Source organism: Lactuca serriola, chromosome 5, assembly GCF_051521515.1.
Source record: "Lactuca serriola cultivar US96UC23 chromosome 5, Lser_US96UC23_V15, whole genome shotgun sequence".
Lineage (NCBI taxonomy): Eukaryota > Viridiplantae > Streptophyta > Magnoliopsida > Asterales > Asteraceae > Lactuca > Lactuca serriola.
In genome coordinates this window covers 339,367,808-339,375,336 of record NC_136412.1, presented here as the reverse complement: position 1 = coordinate 339,375,336, position 7,529 = coordinate 339,367,808, and the positions used below count along the sequence as shown (strand labels likewise).

General features: G+C 37.3%; 1 pseudogene; it reads left to right on the top strand.

Moving 5' to 3' along the window:
- The first annotated feature begins 3,101 nt into the window (after nucleotides 1-3,101).
- Nucleotides 3,102-4,049, top strand: LOC145055347 (PRA1 family protein B3 pseudogene; annotated as a pseudogene).
- The last annotated feature ends 3,480 nt before the right edge of the window (nucleotides 4,050-7,529 follow it).

Sequence of the window (7,529 nt, the reverse complement as noted above, 5' to 3'; positions counted from 1 at the left end):
TCTCTTTCCACTGCATCCCTCTTCCTTTTCACTAATGGCCTACCAGGTAATCTTCTTCTTTTGGGAGGCAAAGGCTTCCGATAAGGAACTTCTGGCCACATATCATTACCATTGAGAGGGTTAATGCTATAATTGTAGCATTTTAGATAAGCCTCTTTACTGTATGATTGGGACACATATGTTTCTGCATCTTGATTTAGGGAAGAGATTGCAGCTACTCCATGTAAGCATGGTATCCCTATAAGTTGTCATATTTTGCATGCACAAGTCTTTGCATTTAGATCCACTCCGTATGCTGCATCATTGAACCTAGCTTCATACTTTTGATAACCACAAGGAGTAACCCCCCACAATCTGTATAAGGCAATAACGACTACAAATTAATAACTAATAACACAAAACAAATAAAAACCTTTTGTTAAATTGTAAAACTACATGTTATCTCTATTTAACCTTCAAATCTTGTATAAGCTTCTTAATACTTGGACAGGTAGTCAAATCCCATTCAATTCCTTTACTCTTTGATTGTATATCCTCTCCATCATAAATATCCTAATCTCCTCTAGCATAGTGATGATTGGTTTCCTTCTAGCATGCCTAATAGCATAATTGAAACTCTCACTCGCCCCATTTTCAATTGCATCACAATCTCTTCCCTCTTTAAAAAAATGCCTTAGAACAGGTGTAACGCCCCGACTTTTCAGGTATTGATTCAATATAAAGTTTCTTGGTTTCAAGGGCTACTCGACAAGTTGGTTTCCCTACTCGTCGAGTAGCAGCAGGTTAGTCCATGCGTTTTAATGACCTACTCGCTGAGTCCAAGAAGGGACTCGATGAGTAGGAGCTGGAAGATGAAACCCTAAATCTCAGGGTTTTGCACCCTATTTAGAGGATCAACAGCCTCCCTTTACCCCCTTGCATTCTTTTGAGAACCAAACCAACCCTAATTCGTGTGTGAGCTTCTTTTGGTGTGTTATAAGTTTTGGAAGGTGAATCTTAGTGAGGAAAGCTTGGAGAAACAAGTGGCTAAAAGCAAGGAACTTGTGGGGATCAGAAATCTACCTCAGTTAGCATCATTTGAAGGTATCAAGTCGTCACATTTACCTCATTTCTTTCTAGATCTCATTTGGGTGGGGTTTAGGGTATTTTTGGCTTGGTTATGATGATATTGTGGTGTATGAGCTAGATCTGAAGTTGCAACTTCAGATCTGGACCCTTCTTGCGTTCTAGGTTCATAAAGTTTCGAGTTGGGTCCTGCATGAAGCCCTCCTTGAGTGTAAAACTCCATTATAATTTTAGATTTGTCATTTAGATCCTTTAGAGCCTTGCATGCACGTAAAGTTTGCAACTTTACGTGATAAACATGCCTTGGGAAGCTGGATCTATAATATGGAGCCTTAGCATGGCTTAAAAAACATCTTTATGGAGGAAGGATTGAAGGGAATCGACGAGTCATATGAAGATGGGCATGAACTTGACGAGTTAATGAACAACTCGGCGAGTTCGTTGAAGATTGCCTTGGACTCGGCGAGTCGGCTAGGGTTTCTCTCAACCTTTGGATACGTATGAACTCGACGAGTTATAAGGGAACTCGACGAGTTATAAGGGAACTCGACGAGTCAACCTAGGATTTAACGACTTCTCGAGTTCAGGAAGAACTCGACGAGTCGGTGAACTGCAATCGACGAGTTGGGTCAACATGGACTGTTGACTTTGACCTTGGCCAAGGGTTGACCAGTTGACCTCTGGGGGTATTTTGGTAAATTGGATATTTATGGAAAAAGGGTTTTATGGTATCTATAGGTAGTGGAGTTCGTGTTGGTGATTCGAGAGTTTGAGCCTATCATTTTCAGTGCGACATTGTGAGGTGAGTTACCCTCACTATACTCAAGGGTCTAAGGCACCAAGGCCGGCCCTTTGAATTGTTATTGACTATGTTATGTTAGTATGATCTGTTAGATTGACATCATAGAGGGTAGGATAATATTATGTGGTATGTGCTATGATCTGTTAAATCAGTTATGTGGCATCATCTACATTTAATGTATGTAGACAAAGTTTGTTTAAGAACCTGTCACCCATGGTTTTGTTGGCTGGGAATGGATATTCAGCATCATCTTCTTCATGGTCAACAGAATAAGTGTCCGACAAGATTGAGTCTTCATCCTCTTCACATCTGTAGTCTTGATCTTCGTTTTCCTCTTCCTCAATCCATTCAAAGATTGGTTCATTATAGTGGTCCACATACACATTCATTCTCCTTTTATTTGCATAAGCCAAATCCAAAAATTCTTTGTAATCACCGTCATTCACCAGTGTATGAATTCCCTGACTTAAAGACTCTTGTGGAAGGCAAAAGTAGATGTCTTTGCTTCTAGTATTGGTGAGCTTCTTAAGGAATTCCATGAACTCCTCGTACTCAAATGCACTGAAGTCAACATCTCCTACTGATTGTCTGGGGGATCAAAGTATACTAATGGGTTGGGTGCAAACGTTCCATTGTAGTGGAAATCCACTATAATAAAGTTTCGATCAGTGGGGCATTCTGATGAAGCCATTATAGAGATCGATTGCAGATTGAAGGAGACAAAATCGGGGATTAATGAGACTTGATGCCCTAATCGAATTTAAGGACCAAATGAGACTTCACTCTTAACTTTAATGAGGATGTGAGGCAAAATCGAGGCCTATATGCCACCTCATTGGCCACTTAGGATAAAATAGTCACATCAGACCGATGCAACCGTTGAAACCGGCTATAATTGGTCATAGGGGGGAAATTTACACGAATCAACAAGTTAAATGGCTATTAGAGCACGAAAAAAGATTTATTGACCAAACGTGACCAAAAACAATAGTATGATACCCTCTCAAGTCATTATCCATTTTTTTTAAAATAAAGATGTAATAACTAATTTTTTTGAGAAATAGCCATGACATTAAAATAATATCATAACACCAGAACGCGTACATCAGAAAACACGTCAAATCTTCATCGTCCATATTTACCATCAACGGTCAACATTCATCAAACTTAAAAAGGCGTTACAGATGACGTAAAATATCAATTCCGTGACCATGGTATATATACCCCTTCTCTGTACTAGAGTCCTCTCAAAGTCAAAAAAATTGAGATCGTTCTGACCAGAACACCCCTGAACTTTTTACATATTTCCACCCATGTCCTCCACTCAATCACTCCCGATCTCAGATCCTCCGTCGTCCACCACCGGCAATGCCGCCTGGTCGTCGACAATCTCCGCAACTCCTGCCTTACGCGCTTTCCTAGCTCGCCTCACCGAGTCTACAAGACGCGCCTTCGCTCGCCGTCGCCCTTGGTACGAGCTAATCGACCGGACCGCCTTCTCTAAACCAGATTCGCTCACCGACGCCACATCCCGCATCCGCAAGAACTTCAACTACTTTCGCGTCAACTATCTAACGTTACTCTCCGGCGTGCTCGCGTTCTCTCTTCTTTCCCATCCGTTCTCTTTATTAACGATTGTATCTCTCCTCTGCGCCTGGCTCTTCCTTTACCTCTTCCGTCCTGCCGATCAGCCGGTTGTTATCAACGGCCGCACCTTCTCGGACAAAGAAATTCTAGGCATCTTAGTTGTTCTCACGGTGTTCGTTGTCTTTCTCACGAGCGTCGGTTCACTGCTCATGTCGGCTTCGTTGATAGGGCTAGGGATCATCTGCGTCCACGGCGCGTTTAGAGATCCAGAAGATCTATTTCTTGACGATCAAGAGATCCCTGGAACCGGACTGTTTTCCTCGTTCACCGGAGCTGCAACTTCCGCCGCCGTAGCCGATGTGATGGCGCGTGTTTGAACAGATAAGTTTGTTCTCTGAGATGCAACTATCATCGATTATTCCGTCATTATTTTTAGATTCGTATTGGTTCTTGTAGCTAGATTGGTGTAAGATCTGGCAGAATTCATGATTTTTCGGCTACATAATAGTAGATTGTTGGATTTGTATAAGTATTCCTGATTGATTCTATTTATTTTACTACAACTAAATGAAAATTCGGTAATGAAGTTCGTCAAGTTTTCATATGTGAAAAGTAACGAAGTAATTATTCACTAGAATTTCAGTCGAAGTTATGTTGGAATCATATTCTTTTATTCTTTCTCCATAAGCAGTAGCAGAATCGTTGTTCATGTTCACATTATACACCAAGATCGCCTACATAACTACATTGAGACTCGAACTTTGATTGGCTAGTTAGAAAATTACTTAAAACTCGAACTAAGTTCGCCAATTGCCTGATCCTTCCTTCGATTTGCTTAGTTCTGGTTTGTCAGATCTTGCATAAACTAATTATCTATAATTTAGATTATCTGATTTCATGATAAGATACTTGATTACCTTTGAACATGTAAAAAGACAAATAGATGAAAGGATTAAAAATAAAGATCACATCTTAAACGGGAAGATTTGATGTATGTTGACACTTGGTTGCTATAGATAGTATCGAATGAAAAACTTGTTTTTTGATTAAGGGTTCCATGACATGGGAGAACTAGAATGACACTCGATGAAATGGTAAATGAAAAAAAGAGGGAATTGGTGAAACATTTCAAGAATTTGAACTAGTATAATATTGCCCGTGTTTAATTTTTTATGCAATACCTTTATTTTTTTATTTGTGAAATTATGTGTTTTTGTATTGCCCTGACTCACTAAATTGCAAGTATCTGTCCCTTGAATATCCATGAGAAGATTATATGATGAGATTGATATTAGAACCGTTTGAGATAATTAGAGAACTACTCTGATTATCATCATCTTCAATACTGCACACAACATAATTTTTAGAAGTCGGGGAAAGTAAGAGAATATGACTTATTAAGGTAATTAATTTTTCGGTTTATTTATATCTGACTATCTATTTTTTTTTTTGTGAACGCTTTCTTTCAACAAGTTCTTTACCTATATGTCTAAAAAAAAAAAAGTTATCCAAATATGAAGATACCAACAAAATGAAAAGTAAGAGTAAATTACACAATTGGTCCTTGTGGTTTGGGGTGATTTGTGCGTTTGGTCCATAATTTATTTTTTTAATTCGGATAGTCCTTACTATTTATTTTTGTTGCACGTTTGGTTCCTATCGTATCTAAAAAAATTATTGTGTCCTTATTAATTTATTTTTTTAATTAAATTTCTTATTTATGTATTTATTTTTTATATATTTAAAAAAATTAATAGATCCCATATATCTGTATCTATTTACCGTAAACCTGAAACCACATTTGAGAAATTTAATCTGGGTCCCATCGGTCACTATCCCATCCTTCATCCTTAACTTCTATTTCCTTTCTATCTTTAGTGACATCGACGACTTCCCCATCATTTTTATTAGTCTTTCAACTTTGTCGAACTAACAATACAACCCACTAAAGATGAAGGGATAGTTGGTTGTGGTTTTGGTTTGTCAGAGTTTAGGATCGAAAAAGAAGAAATGGTGAAAACGTCGATGTCACTAAAAATAGAAATGAAATAGAAATAGAAGTTGAGGAAGATGAGATATGAGATGGGAACCGATGAGACCCAAATTAAATTTCTAAAATGTGGTATCATGTTTAGGGTGAGAAGATATATAAATATATGAGGTCTATTAAATTTTTTAAATATATAAAAAATTAATTAAAAAATAATTTATAAGGACACAATAGTTTTTTTTTTAAGTACCATATGAACCAAAGACTCAATTTATTTATAAGTAGTGTAATTGTTTAATAGGATTTAGGCCATGACATCTTACCTGTAGATTAATCGATGTCTCATTTAACCAAAGTACTAAACTATTGTTTCAACGGGATATAACTAATCATCAAGTTGATGGTTGTTTCCAACTTTGAAGATTCGAATAGCGGCAAATTAAGTGGCTGGAGAAAAAAAAACTTAGAATCACTAAAACTAGACCCGACAGTGACATGATTTTCGAGCCACTTAGAAATTACAAAATGCTTATTGGGTTTTGAAGTCGGTTAACCCAAAGAAAAAAAATACAAATTTTGCTATTTCTATTCTTATACCATAAAAAGAAAACTCAGTTATCCACCCAAAATAAGGCCCGTATGTTGATGTTTTGGATTAAACTAAATGCAAACTTCCTTTTTGAATCTCCAAAGCACCCAACAGGGATAGATAATGGTCACTTTTCTCACAAGGGATAGATGAAGCTAATATTAATTGGAAAATCTATGTCCCAACAACTGAGAAGTAGCGTTTCACGCCCCTCTGCAATTTCACACTTAACAAACTAGTGAAACAGGGTTTTGAAGAAGTCCACACTGTTCCTATTGATGTCGTTTTAGTCAAGGGCACCATCCTTGTTTACGCCATTATCAAGTGTCTTCGATATTGTCCTATTTTGTTTACTACCTGACACCGACTTATGATGTCGATAATTAGACCAAAAAATAGAAATTAAAGTTGATCCGCACTACATGATGTTGAGCCGGAGCCTGAGCGAGGATAGTTGAAAATGAAAGCAATCTAGTTCAAGGATGATAACTACGTCATAAAGCAACACATGTTTTCCTCCTCCAACTCCACCTCTACCATACCCAATTTTAGAGTCAGAGTTCGATGAGTGCATTTTAGTTCAATAAGTTTGGTTCCTTCTCTATAAAAATCATTTCGTCGATCATCCAAGAAAAAAGACATGCGTAAGGATTGTGTAATAAATAAAGGAAAATTGTTATAAGTCTGACTTAGATTGATGTTAAGATGCCAAATGAAACAAGGCTAACGAGAATAACATTATGATTGAAGTTGAAAAAGACTTTTATGATGAGTCTTTTTCGAAGGGCGATGGGGATAATGCATGCATGCAGGCGGGACTAGGCCAGACCAAAAAATTATGAAAAATGATGAAACAAGGAGAGAGAGAGAGAGAGAGAGAGAGAGAGAGAGAGAGACTATTGCGGTGTAGACATGAAACATTAGAATTTAAACACGAGGTTCGTGATATAGTGGTTGTAAGTGTACTTTGCTTTGGACCCGACCATATGTTTTACTTGATGGATAAGATCTATGAACCTTCTAGAAGACTCCAAAAAATGGCATCCAACAAAACAAAATCAGTCCGTTTCTCTCATTATCTCTCTATGAACAAGAGTTATTTCTAAAAATTTACGGAATTCTATTAACTCATAAAAATAAAATCATTTTATATCACAAACAATAGTCATGGATGTACAAAAACATTGTATTCTTTCATTCTCATACCATATCTTCTACTATTGATCTCTAATAGCATACACTTATTCTTCTATTTTCCTTAACATCTTCTCAGGCCCAACTTATATTCTACACATAATCTATCCCAACTTATACTCTACACATAATCTATCTCTGCCTCTACACATAATCTATCCCAACTTATACTCTACACATAATCTATCTCTGCCTCTATCTCTATTTCTCTACATACTCTCTCTCATATTATTTTTCTCTGCTCTTCTCTAGCTCTATGCATGCTCTTCTCGATCTCTTGCTTTGTTCCTCTCATATCTCTA